The sequence below is a fragment of the Aquarana catesbeiana genome, linkage group LG10 (assembly GCF_042186555.1).
Source record: "Aquarana catesbeiana isolate 2022-GZ linkage group LG10, ASM4218655v1, whole genome shotgun sequence".
Lineage (NCBI taxonomy): Eukaryota > Metazoa > Chordata > Amphibia > Anura > Ranidae > Aquarana > Aquarana catesbeiana.
This window is the reverse complement of record NC_133333.1, coordinates 98,532,910-98,547,217: the sequence shown is the minus strand read 5'-3', so window position 1 is coordinate 98,547,217 and position 14,308 is coordinate 98,532,910. Positions and strand designations below refer to the sequence as shown.

At 43.6% G+C, this 14,308-nt stretch overlaps 1 protein-coding gene across 7 annotated transcripts in view; it reads right to left on the bottom strand.

Moving 5' to 3' along the window:
- CADM1 (cell adhesion molecule 1) overlaps positions 1–14,308 on the bottom strand; it is a 544,514-nt gene that overhangs the window by 197,210 nt on the left and 332,996 nt on the right. The gene's annotated exons all lie outside the window — the stretch shown is intronic.

The window sequence follows — 14,308 nt, the reverse complement described above, 5'->3', positions numbered from 1 at the left end:
GCCACACAGAGTTAATCCATCTCTGAGCAATCCTCTTTTATTGTTCAGTGAGATAAATCTTGACAAACTGACAAAATCTTTGTCAAATCCTCCCCCTTGCTGTGAGTGACAGCCTAAGACACAGGTATGATTTTTTAATTCCCTCCCCCACTCCTTTCTTCAGCAGCTTTGCAAGGATTGGCTGTTCCACATCTCAGCATGATTTGGCATGCTGAAGTCATGTGGTTACTTTCCTGTCTTTTCACTGGATGTTAGAGATCATAGCAGAAGTTCTTTGTAAGAAATACACAGGAGAAAATGCATATTGACAAGGGGAGTGTAGAGGTTGGCGGGGAGTCTACTGACATCACGACTCCACCCACCGAGCTCCAGACAACAGACCCACCCACAGAATATGCAGTTTTTCGGGTCTAATAACAGACAGAGGGGAGACATTTGACAGGTAAAGATACATGCAGTAGGCATGTATATCCTTATAGATAACCCCTATGGCAGTAGTTTAGAAAGGATGACATTGGGTTTACATCCACTTTAATCTACTGATCATGTAAAAAAAAAAAAATGCAATTTACTGAAAAAACCCTGCTTGTGATTTTTTTTCACTTTAACTTGTTTACCCTAAGCTAACCCAAATTATGGCAGAAGTACATAAGAAATGTACAGGAGCCTTTATTTGAAATGGTTTTCTCTTGTACAGTATGTCATGCATGGTACAATTATGCATTGCAGAACTTGTAACCATATCGACAGCTCCCTCTTACCCTCCAGCACTTCTAGCTGGTCGCAGTGCTATTCCTTTATCTATAATAGACTCAGCTACATCTCTAGACACTCCTGCAACACTGCCAGGATCTAATGCAATGGTGGCCTTAGTATAGCCAATATAAATGTCAACATAAATGGGTGAGAAAAAACAAAAAGCTTGTGTATAGTATTTTCAATTCCTTATCTTCCTTCTAAAACAGGAAAAATTCCTGAGCCCATCCATCCAGATCAAATCAGAGTAGCTCTGTGAAAATGGCAGCATAGAAAGCATGCAAAATCAAATCGAATGCTGTGCTTTATACTCAAAAATAAAACAACAAAAATACAAAGTGATGTAGATGTGTAGAAGCACTGCTTTTTAATAATTATTTTTGAAAACTGTGAATTTTTTTCGTTAGCAAAACTCCTTTAAGAACGTGTTGCAGTAAACAGTGCCCTTTGCTACACGTTCATTCATTCCGACAGATGCTCTTCAGTATATTATTTCAACTCTAGCAATACAATTTTTTTTTTTCCTATTCCCTGGGATTGTTACCAGTAACACGCCAATAAATCTCACTAGCGCACACAGTTAATGTGCTGCTGCATAAACACTGTGGCCATTTGACCATTAATACAAAAATAAGCTGTGCACTTCAGCAGCTCTCCTAGCAGATTGTGCTTGAATGTACACACCATACAGATGGCTATTAATTTATTATGAATACTGGAAGAACACACACTGGACCTCCACTATTTCAGGAGTAGTTATGATTTTTCATTTATTTATGATAAAAGCGTGCAGCAACATTTTGACGAAGATGAAAAAAAATTAAAAAAAAAAAAGCTGCAGAGCTTTGCATAAGAATAATGAATAGTTCTGTTCACAGCACAGAATGGATTGGCGCACTGACCTGTCACTCGAAGCCATCACAGTCCATTCTAAAGAAAAGAGAAAGAATTGTGTGCTTTTCTAATCTGCTTGAAAGCAACAAGGTTTGTCTATGGAGACCCCTATATCATTGTTGTATTTAGATATAGATATCTTATAAGCATAGTTAGTAAGGTTGAATAAAGACACCAGTCCATCCAGTTCAACCTGAGTGAGTGTGGGTGCGTGTTCACAACCCCTATACATTGTGTTCCATCAAGATGCCCATCTATTATTATTTATTTAAGGTACCCATATAGCGCCGTCAATTTTTACGCAGTGCTCCACACACACATTGGTCCCCACCCCCAAGGAGCCCAAAATCCAAGGCCCCCAACCCATACACTAGGGCCAATTTATTTTGGACAGAAGCCAATTAACCAATTAAGCCAATTACCCTACCAGCATGTCTTTGGACTTATGGTAAGAGTGTATGCTGGCCAGACACAAGCACACCCGGCAACTCCTTATAGATCTAAATGACCAGGCAATAGTCTGTAATGCACAGACTAAAACTGTAGTAGATGTACAATGCCATCATACACGTCTAACGGCCACACCAGTTACCTGCCATCTGACTAGAACATTTAGGCCTCATGAACACAGGAGCATAAGGTCATACAACATCATTTTAGGCTTATTTCTGAGCCAAGGAGACACCGCAGGAGTGCACAGCTGCCCAGAGTAACGAATGGCTGTATGCTAATGGCATGTATCATAGTTGCCAACAGTCCCGATTTTCCCGGGACAACCCCGATTTTGGGACCCTCGTCCCGATTTAATCTTGTCCCAATTGTTTTCACAGGATTTTGGGTTTGTCCCGAGAAAATCAGGAATGTTTTTGTGAAAAAACGGCAACGGCTCCACAAACATGTCACCACCATACCTGATTTCCCCCCCTTTACCACCATACCCGATTCCCCCCTCCCCCCCATGTCACCACCATACCTGCTTCCCCCTCCCCCCCCGTGTCACCACCATACCTGCTTCCCCCCTTCACCGTGTCACCACCATACCTGCTTCCCCCCTCCCCCCGTGTCACCACCATGCCTGCACCCCCTCCTCCCCCCGTGTCACCACCATGCCTGCACCCCCTCCTCCCCATGTCAACATCATGCCTGCACCCACCCCCCCATGTCACCACTATGCCTGCACCCGCCTCCCCCCATGTCACCACCATGCCTGCACCCGCCTCCCCCCAGTCACCACCATGCCTGCACCCCCTCCGGCCTAGTCACCACCATGCCTGCACCCCCTCCGGCCTAGTCACCACCATGCCTGCACCCCCTCCGGCCTAGTCACCACCATGCCTGCACCCCCTCCGGCCTAGTCACCACCATGCCTGCACCCCCTCCGGCCTAGTCACCACCATGCCTGCACCCCCTCCGGCCTAGTCACCACCATGCCTGCACCCCCTCCGGCCTAGTCACCACCATGCCTGCACCCCCTCCGGCCTAGTCACCACCATGCCTGCACCCCCTCCGGCCTAGTCACCACCATGCATGCACCCCCTCCGGCCTAGTCACCACCATGCCTGCACCCCCTCCGGCCTAGTCACCACCATGCCTGCACCCCCTCCAGCCTAGTCACCACCATGCCTGCACCCCCTCCAGCCTAGTCACCACCATGCCTGCACCCCCTCCAGCCTAGTCACCATCATGCCTGCACCCCCAAATCACCACCATGCCTCCACCCTTCCCCAAGTCAGCCTGTAACACCCCAAGTCACCATGCCTCCACCCACAAACCTCTCCCCCCTTGTCACCACTCTTGAGGAGATGTAGCTAGACGGCAGCAAACACTCCATCTGCAGCCAACACTCCGCTGGGGACACCTGACGTAAGAGGCGCTCCGCTGGGGACACCTGACATAAGAGGCCCTGTCCTGGGGACACCTGACGTAAGAGGCCCTGTCCTGGGGACACCTGACGTAAGAGGCCCTGTCCTGGGGACACCTGACGTAAGAGGCCCTGTCCTGGGGACACCTGACGTAAGAGGCCCTGTCCTGGGGACACCTGACGTAAGAGGCCCTGTCCTGGGGACACCTGACGTAAGAGGCCCTGTCCTGGGGACACCTGACGTAAGAGGCCCTGTCCTGGGGACACCTGACGTAAGAGGCCCTGTCCTGGGGACACCTGACGTAAGAGGCCCTGTCCTGGGGACACCTGACGTAAGAGGCCCTGTCCTGGGGACACCTGACGTAAGAGGCCCTGTCCTGGGGACACCTGACGTAAGAGGCCCTGTCCTGGGGACACCTGACGTAAGAGGCCCTGTCCTGGGGACACCTGACGTAAGAGGCCCTGTCCTGGGGACACCTGACGTAAGAGGCCCTGTCCTGGGGACACCTGACGTAAGAGGCCCTGTCCTGGGGACACCTGACGTAAGAGGCCCTGTCCTGGGGACACCTGACGTAAGAGGCCCTGTCCTGGGGACACCTGACGTAAGAGGCCCTGTCCTGGGGACACCTGACGTAAGAGGCCCTGTCCTGGGGACACCTGACGTAAGAGGCCCTGTCCTGGGGACACCTGACGTAAGAGGCCCTGTCCTGGGGACACCTGACGTAAGAGGCCCTGTCCTGGGGACACCTGACGTAAGAGGCCCTGTCCTGGGGACACCTGACGTAAGAGGCCCTGTCCTGGGGACACCTGACGTAAGAGGCCCTGTCCTGGGGACACCTGACGTAAGAGGCCCTGTCCTGGGGACACCTGACGTAAGAGGCCCTGTCCTGGGGACACCTGACGTAAGAGGCCCTGTCCTGGGGACACCTGACGTAAGAGGCCCTGTCCTGGGGACACCTGACGTAAGAGGCCCTGTCCTGGGGACACCTGATGTAAGGAGGCACTGTCCTGGGGACACCTGATGTAAGGAGGCACTGTCCTGGGGACACCTGATGTAAGGACAGACTCTGCTGGGGGCACCTGATGTAAGGACGGACTCTGCTGGGGGCACCTGATGTAAGGACGGACTCTGCTGGGGGCACCTGATGGCATCTAGTGGCAGGTGACACACTCAGGGGTCCCACTGATTCTGCATTATGGTGAGCTGAATGATTTCATTCTATATTACAATGTAATAATAGAAATAATGCGCTTCAGTCATCCTGACACCATAACAACCATGATGTCGGGATGATTGAAGCGCTAACACCAGGTGTTTGGAGTATCTTTATCTGCTGATTGTTAAACTCTGGAATACACATTGCTATTTTGGTGTAGGATCTGGGTCTGCTGTCCCTCCATCCCTCTCCCTCTACCCCCCCCCCCTCATTCATCTCAGACTCTAACCACACCCCTTTTTGAGCCACACCTATTTAAGCCACGCCCACTATTCACGTAACCCACGCCCATTTTTGGGTGTGTCGCGCTCCACATTTTTGTTTTTCCTATGCTACGCCTACAAATGCTTGCCCCGCCCCCTAATTATAGTGTGACTCCGCCTACAGCCAAAAAAGTGTCCCGGAATTTTTTTGTACAATGTTGGCAACTATGCATGTATGCGTGTGCCATACTTGTGTAAACATCCCTGAACGCAGGTGGTATGTAATCAGGGAATTATACCTTCGTGCATGTGTCTGCAATGCACGGTGTATAACCGTGTACAGCTGTGGAAATGCAATTTACGTTGTACAACCTCATGCACCCTTGTGGGTCAGTGTCAGCAGACTTTTGTTCCCTATAGAACTGCCTCTCTCTTCATAAATGCTATAGCAATCTAAAAGCATCTTAAAACGTTCGGAAAGCTGTCAAATACGGCTCAGATGCATCTGTCACTGAATTCTGATTGATTTCTCATGAAGTGTCTCAAACTGATGTCAAAACCAAGATGCATTTGCCCATTGACAAGCCCAAAACCCACTGACATCGGCCGCTACTGTAAAATACTGTCAGATTTGTCGTTTTTAAATTTTCCAGACCAATGTTACCACATTATAGTAATTGCAGCAAAGCAAGGTGGATTACATGTTATGTAAATAATTTCCAGAATTGGTTATAGGTTTACTGGCAATCATGGCCAAAAATATAATCCTATAGGCTCTCACACAAGTCCTAATGAAAGGGGGCTGTAATTTGCGCTGGAATTTTATCTTTACATATTCATTAACAAGAATTTTTAAAAAGCCCCACGACTAACTGAACAAATCAGTGTGGCACAGTCAGACCTCCAATAACTATATACAGTAAGTTATGCCTACAATAACTATAGGAAGGGAGCCCTTGCAGTATATGTTTACAGGAAAGTGACTGGGCTCAACTGTAGTGTGTATATAATATATATAATAATCCTTAGCACTCCCTCCCAACCCCACCCTCCGTATCCCCTCTAGACAAGTTATATTAATGCAATTTGTTTCTTGATTTATATTTATATGCTAGCCTACATGCCTGGCATTAACCACCTTTGCATTTTGTTTTGTTAACATACATATGCTATGTCAGAATGCAATGTCTGCATCATTATCTATCTTTTCTGTTTGTATATCAAACTTTTTAAATAAAAAATAAATAAAATGATCTCTATCCATACATACACACATAAATATTATATATATATATATATATATATATATATATATATATATATATATATACACATACATACATATACATACATATATATACATACACACATATATATATACATATATCACACATTATTGGCAAAAGTATCTGGACACCTGCCTTTACATGAACTTTAATGGCGTCTTAGTCCGCAGGGTTCAATATTGAGTTGGCCCACCTTTGCAGCTATAACAGCTTCAACTCTCCTGGGAAGGCTGTCCACAAGGTTTGGGAGTGTGTCTATGGAAATATTTGACCATTCTTCCAGAAGCTTATTTGTGAGGTCAGGTATTGATGCTGGACAAGAAGGCCTGGCTCGCCGCCTCCGCTTTAATGCACCCCAAACTTGTTCTATCTGGTTAAGGTCAGGACTCTGTGCAGGCCAGTCAAGTTCCTCCACACCAAACTCGCTCATCCATGTCTTTATGGACCTTGCTTTGTGCATTGGTGTGCAGTCATATTGGAACAGGAAGGGGAGATCCCCAAACTGTCTCAATATGCTGACACACTAAGAGTTCTCTTTACTGGAACTAAGGGGCCAAGCCCAACCCCTGAAATACAACCCCACATCATAATCTCCCCTCCACCAAATGATGTGTGTGTAAAGGCAGGCATCCCAATACTTTTGACAATATAGTATGTATGTATGTTAAAAAAAAAATAAAAAAAAAAAGTTTTCTTAGATTCTTTTATAAAATTTTGCAAATATATAATAATTCTTCATACATTTTGGTCAAAATATATTCTGCTACATTTCTTTTGTGAAAATAACCCAGATCAGTGTTATATTAGTCTGAAAATTAGAGTCCACAAACTATGGTATACAGTATATACATCTGAAAATTGATCAATACTGATGTACAATTCTTGAGTCCCTAAAATGCCAGAACAGTACAAACACCCCCAAAATAACCCAATTTTGGAAAGTAGACATTTACGGTCTGCCCTCATGTTGTAAAGCGCTGCACAAACTGTTGGCGCTATATAAATCCTGTATAATAATTTAGTTACCGTATATACTCGAGTATAAGTCGATCTAAATAAAAGCCGAGGCACCTAATTTTACCACAAAAAACTGGGAAAACATATTGACTTGAGTATAAGCCGAGGGTGGGAAAATGCAGCAGCTACCGGTAAACAATACCCATCTGCAGCCTCACCGTGCCCAGTTGCAGTCACACTTATGTATAACAAAAATACTGTATTAGCATTAAAAAATGTTTTTTCTTTGCCTAGTTGCAGCCGTACTTTTTATTACTAAAACAGCGTGCGTCTCCCCCTGTGTAATGCATCCTGTTCAGCCGTCCATTGAAACAAAGCCCCGCCTCCTCGTCTGTGATAGGCGGAACACTGATACAGTTTTCCCAGCATCGTATCAGTTCCTCTATCATGGACGGATGAGGAGGAGGCGGGGCGGGCTTTGTTTCAATGAACGGCTTTACAGAATGCATTACACAGCGGGAGACACACGCTGTTTTAGTAATGAAAGGTGTCTCCCTCTGCGTAATGCATTCTGTTCAGCCGTCCATTGAAACAAAGCCCGCCCCGCCTCCTCCTCGTCCGTCCATGATAGAGGAACTGATACGATGCTGGGAAAACTGTATCAGTGTTCCGCCTATCACAGACGAGGAGGCGGGGCTTTGTTTCAATGGACGGCTGAACAGGATGCATTACACAGGGGGAGACACACGCTGTTTTAGTAATAAAAAGTATGGCTCACTCGAGTATAAGCCGAGGGGGAGTTTTTCAGCCTTAAAAACTCGGCTTATACTCGAATATATAATTATATATATATATATATATATATATATATATATATATATATATATATATATATATATACACACACACACATTTTTTTTTAGTAAAACGGGCAAGCAAAAAAAAAATAAAATTTATTTTTTTTTTTTAATATGCCAAGAACAGAGAGGAATTTCACACACTGCCAACACCAATGCAGACAAATGCAAAAAAAGGAAAAAAGGGGAAAAAAATTGCTGCAGACACCCCAATAGTGAAGCCACACCAAAAAATGACTAATGAATTGGTGCTGTGCTGCTGACAACAAACACCTAGCTAGTGTTAAACCCAAACACTCTGCAGGGGTGATGATCCCTGGGGAAAAACAACAACAACTGGTGAACACAATAAAGCTAAGGGTGAGTAATCAGTGGAAAAATGGTTCATGTAAACACAAAATCAGTGCACATAATATACAAAAAAAGTAAAAATCCTCCGGAGACGTAAACCCACCAAATGAAACATGCAGCAAAAATAGAATAATCAATAGTGCGTACAAATGTATGGCAATTAAAGGAACAATAAACACCCTCCAGGGGTGTGATCTCAGTGGAGGATTAGAGTCATGTTGTGTGTTGATTGGAGCACAGGTGTTGGACTCAAAGTAACACCGTCCAAATATTTGGACTTTAATGGACACTTGCTTTATTACGAAGAAATTGCATTTATAGTTTGATGAGATTAAATTTGCACTATTGCACGGTTTGAAATTCAAATGTTTTTATTATTTAAAGTTTAATTTTTGGAGATCACACCCGTGGAGGATGTTTGTTCATTTTCTTGCTTTATATTTGAACACACTTTTTATAATTCTATTTTTGCTGCATGTTTAATTTGGTGGGGTTACAGCTCTGGAGGATTTTTACTTTTTTGTATATTATATGCACTGATTTTTGTGTTTACATGAACCATTTGCTACTGATTACTCATCCTTGCAGGGTGTTTATAGCTAGGTTTTTATAATTTGTTGTGGTCAGTAGCGCAGCACCATCTCATTTGTCATTTTTTAATATGCTATTTACTGCTGGCGTTTCTGCTGCAAACAACTAACCAGAGGAAGATACAGCAAGGTACAACTGCCATTCTATGAAGTGCAAGTTACTCCCTCGCTGGCTAAATAGCTGTAGACCAGTGGTTCTCAAACTCAGTCCTCAAGTACGCCCAACAGACCAGGTTTTCGGGTTTTGCACAGCTGCTTTGAACCAATATCAATGACATGGAATGACATGGTATTGATAAGAGCTATTTTATCTAAGGGAAGTTCCCACAACATGGCCCATTGGGGGATACTTGAGGACTGAAGTTGAGAACCACTGCTGTAGAGTCTCGAGTGCTAGCAAGGGGCCAAAGATGGAGAAGGAATCCCCCTGATTGGGAGAGGAATCACAGTGGTGGTTGCCCCTAAAGCTGGCCATAGATGGATGGAAATTTGGCCAGCTCAGCAGGGACCAGCCAAATTTTGATCCATGTGGGGTCACCCATGCTCAACAGAATTATATCAGATTCAGATGACCAGGAATGTTGTAAAACGTTTCTTCATCAGCCTCTGAAGCCACTAATCTGTGTATTGTGACAGCGGAGAGTCCCGCTATTAGAATTCAATGTCCTCATGGGGGGGTTTCCTCTATACACCTTGCGTGTGAATGGAGGAAAAAAAAGCCGACCCATCTATGACCAGCTTTGGGGGCCCAATCTTAATGGAGCTTCGATATCACTACCCACTATGTACTGAAAGGGTACATGATACCCTGGCCCATTTATAAAATGTAGGAGGAGGTGTGTAGCCTTCGGTACATCACGGCGTTCTCTGCTCAAAACAACATTATGTGATTGAAAGAGGCTGGTCATAAAACAGGTCACATGACTGGGCTCTCCATTTCTTTATTCAAGCTCCATTTTTAAACTTTATTTTATTATTGATCCGCTGGCTTTAGAGCCTCATAGCTAGTAGAGTCCAGTAATGTGCCGAGTACATTTGTAAAGCACCCTGCTTTTTAACTCCAATTTTTTTAAAACAGCAGTATGGTTGTGATAAGGTGACACCTTTGCTTTATAAAAAGGCTCTTAGGGATTGTGTCACTGGAAAATTGTCACCAGCAATAGAATCTCTAGTCTGGCATGGACTTTACTGTTATTTTGGTTTGTTTTAACGAGCAAAAGAAACCCGTGAACCTGTCAGATGTCCCCCAGAGTACAAGTACCTATGTTGATAATGGGTTGTTAAAAAAAAAATTGAACACCTACAGATTTATCCAACTTAGACAGGTAAACATGTTCTAAATGTATTGTTTCAGGATGATCATACTGGGAATTTTGTTAATAAATTAAAAAAAAAAAAAAAAACTATCACTGGAGCATGAGTGCAGTAATGGATAAATAGGTTTGCAATTTATCTTTAACTTTTCTTTTTCCTATAAAGAAAAAGGGACTGAGATTCAAAGTGCATGTAGGTCCCATGCAACCCCTGGCAAAACTAACAAGATGACTGCGATAGATGCCAGCAGAAAGTTGTCTGAAGACAGGAATCTCAATGGTTGCCGTTTCCAGGTAAGCATCTCCCTGTGTACTGAAATCCAGACGTAACGCAGGTTAATAGAAAAGAGTCATTCTAGGGTTGTCTTTTATTAAAGGCTTCTCATTAGTAAAGTAAGCTGCATTCTTGCAAGCATTTTGTACTGCTGCTGCTGCCATCTGGTGGTAAATAGTAGTATAGACAATGCAGCTGGAACAGATATACTCCTTGCTATCATTGTTGCAGTGGTTTATAGATATTTGATATACTAAACCACCCACATGGCTATGTATATAATAATATATGCTGAATATTGTCTGCCCTGCTGTAGATATAATCTCTGGAAAGATTAATAAAAAAATGTACAGCCAGAACTCTTTCAGTTTTGGAGAAACTAGGGAATGGATAAAACTCTGGTCCTGGAGATGTAAGGAAGCGACAAGAAATCTCTGCAAAATGGGAAATTCACATCAAACACTGGTAATACATGGTTGGTAAGGCCTCTTGCACACAATACTCCTGTTTGAGCTTTGAATCTTTTTCAGATTTGTTTCATTTGTATGTATTTGCGTGCATTTTCGCACGTTCACGCAAATTCGTGCGTAAAACGTATTCTTGAGGTTTTTGTTCTGCACAGTATGTAAATGGGCATTTGTGTGCAATTACTGATCAAAAAATGCAGATTTTTATACATTTTTTTTTTACTGAAGACTACACAGCGCTTGTTTACACGCCTGTGTGCATAGGCACATTACAATGAATGGGTTGTATTTTAGCTCAGTAAAAAAAAGCTCTACTGAGCTTTTTCAAGCTGCAGTGTGCAAGATGCCCAATTCAGGCATTTCCTAGTAGATTGGTTGAACGTCGTTATGTTTTTAGTAGGAGGAGTCGGATAAAAAACGTAACCGATCAGCGATTACATTCAGGCACTGCTTGGGTACAATAGCCGCCACTGCAGATTCTTCCCATCTATGGCATTTAGCATGAAAGGGGGAATCAGCTGAGGCTGAAAAGGAGAAGTTAACACGTATGGCAAGCTTTAGACAGACAGTTATCATCTGAACTAGTGTCCTCATATGAAGATTTCTTCTCACCTGATAACAATTTGGATTAGGCCGGCCAAACATGGAGCAAATTTGCACGATTCCCCTATAAATACTATGTTGACAGGGGAATCCGCAATGGTCTTCTCCTGGCAGGGAAAGCCGCCGGGAGAAGACGGTGATTATCGCTAGCAGCTGCTAGCGATAATCATAAGAGAATCCGGCAGGCTGGTTGTATCAAAGTTGATCGATCGACTTGGTACATTCAGCCTGCCCATTACCGGTTCAAATCTTAGCTGCTTCCTGCTGAACCAGCCAAGATTCAAGCCATGTATGGACGGCCTTAACCATCACTTTTGTTCTCAACGATAACGATCCCTAGGACAAATAGAGATTTTAAACCATCCCCAGTGGTGACAACAGTAAAAACATGACACAACATTGGCTATTTACATTTTAAAGTGGATCTTCAGCCCCTGTCCTTTGTGGCTCTGCTCCCCACCTGTGCCGCCATTATGATATGTGCGCAGATATGCCGAAGGGTCTGCTCAGTCATCGAGTTCTGGCAGAGCCCTTTGGCACAAGTGCGCACATACACTGTATGCCCTACTCATGCGCAAAGATGTGGAGGGTTTGTGATTTCTATGCTATCTGGCCTTGTGCACACAGATGTATAGATGTGCTGCAGGACATCAGTACATATGCAGAATCCAGAAGGGTGTCACAGACGTCATGCTCACCTAGGTGAGAAGTGTGGAAGTGCTTTGCAGCACAATACATGTTTAACCCCTTCATGACAGAGGGTATCCTGAATACAATTTTGCAAATGTCACATGTGTTAGTAAAGCTGGACATATCACCGCAATACCCTATGTAGGTTGATTATAGTTTTATTTTATTTTTTTCAGGTCAAATTGCTTAAGACATGGATGAGCGAGTGTGGGGTTGAGGAACATGACTGGCCTGCACAGAGTCCTGACCTCAACCTGATGTAACACCTTTGGGATGAATTAGAGTGGAGACTGTGAGCCAGGTCTTCTCATCAAACATCAGTGCCTGACCTCATAAATGCACTTCTGGAAGAATGGTCAAACATTCCCATAAACACACTACTAATCCTTGTGGACAGCCTTCCCTGAAGAGTTGAAGTTGTTATAGCTGCAAAGGGTGGGCCAACTCAATATTGAACCCTGTGGACCAAGACTGGGATGCCATTAAAGTTCACGTGTGTAAAGGCAGGCGTCCCAATACTTTTGTTAATAGAGTGTATATGCAACCTCATGGAAAAAGACCCACTTCAGTGAGACTGCGTATATGTGTGCAGTCGGCGGCAAGGGGTTAAAAAATGAGAGGGGGCGGGAGGGATGGGGGGGGTGACAGCAAAAGAGCAGATTAGTCTTGGGGTAAAGATCTGCTTTAAGCTTTTCCTTTGTAACATTTGACTAACACTTGTCAGCAGGAATTTACGTTTATCCTCATAGAATATTGGAGTATACGTCTTTCCATTATTTTAGACTGGATAACAAGGAATGTGTCTGGATTGGATTGTACACTGTATAGAACCTGTATATGTCCCAACTACAGAAATTAAGTCAGTCTCTATTGCCAAGGGGCCTAAACCCGATCTCTATTCCCTTATGCAGCCTCTGAATACTTCTTACACCGTTCATCTTATTGCAGAGCATTAGAATAATAATCATGGCAGATGAGGCGGATTTACCACCAATGAGCATTGATTTACATGAAACACAGAGGAATAACTGTAGCAGCAGGGAAGATATAGATCCATAAATCATTTACATAATACATTTAATAACTCTCTCTATACTTTTCATCAAGCTCATCAGAAGCATTCCAGAGAGCTCTACTATGTGGGAAATACTTTTTTCACTTGAATGCAGGTTTGAGTCTTCCTTTGGTTTCCTTAGATTTAGTAACAAGTTTGGATAACAATGGGCTCTAATAATCAACAACTCCAATGGTAAACTTAATCAGTGATGGGTACTTCACCATTATGCAAAAGTTAAAGTGATTGTAAACGATCGCCTTGTAAAACAACCCATTCAGTTTAAAATAGAAATGAAAGGCAAACACTTGTGTATAGAGATAAAAAATAATATACATAACTCGGTTTCCCTTTTATAATAAGTAATCACATTTCCTCTGTTCTCAGCTGCATAAGAGTTGGGGGAGAAGAAACAGCAGCTCACTGATCTTCTGAGTAAAAGGTTATGCGGAGACAGGGGGGGTGTCAGGACAAGTCTGATCATTGGAGGAGAGCAGGCTGATTTCCCAGCACAGCTAGAGAACTGTGTTTTAATGTTTGGAACTCATGTACATTAATTACAGCTCCTAAACTAAAGTTTAGGAGCAGCTGGGCATTTTTTCTTCAGTAGCCCCTGAACTCTCCCCTATGTTATCCTATCTGTACATGTACACTCAGTTTATAGGAGCTTAGAGGCAGTTGAATTTACTGGCATTTTTTTAAAGCAAAAAAATTGTGTTCAGGATTGTATTTTACAGGCAATTCAAACACCAAATGCTTGTAACCGCAGTAAACCGCGTTTGTGTTTATAAGCATTTGTGGGCATTTGGGAGGGTCTCTTGAGGTTATTTTTAAAAAATGCTTCTAACCTCAAATGCTCATAACTGCTGCTAAACTTGCATAAAATCAGTATGTAAAAGTTGTAAAATGACGTTTTTCATTGTCAGTTTCCAGCG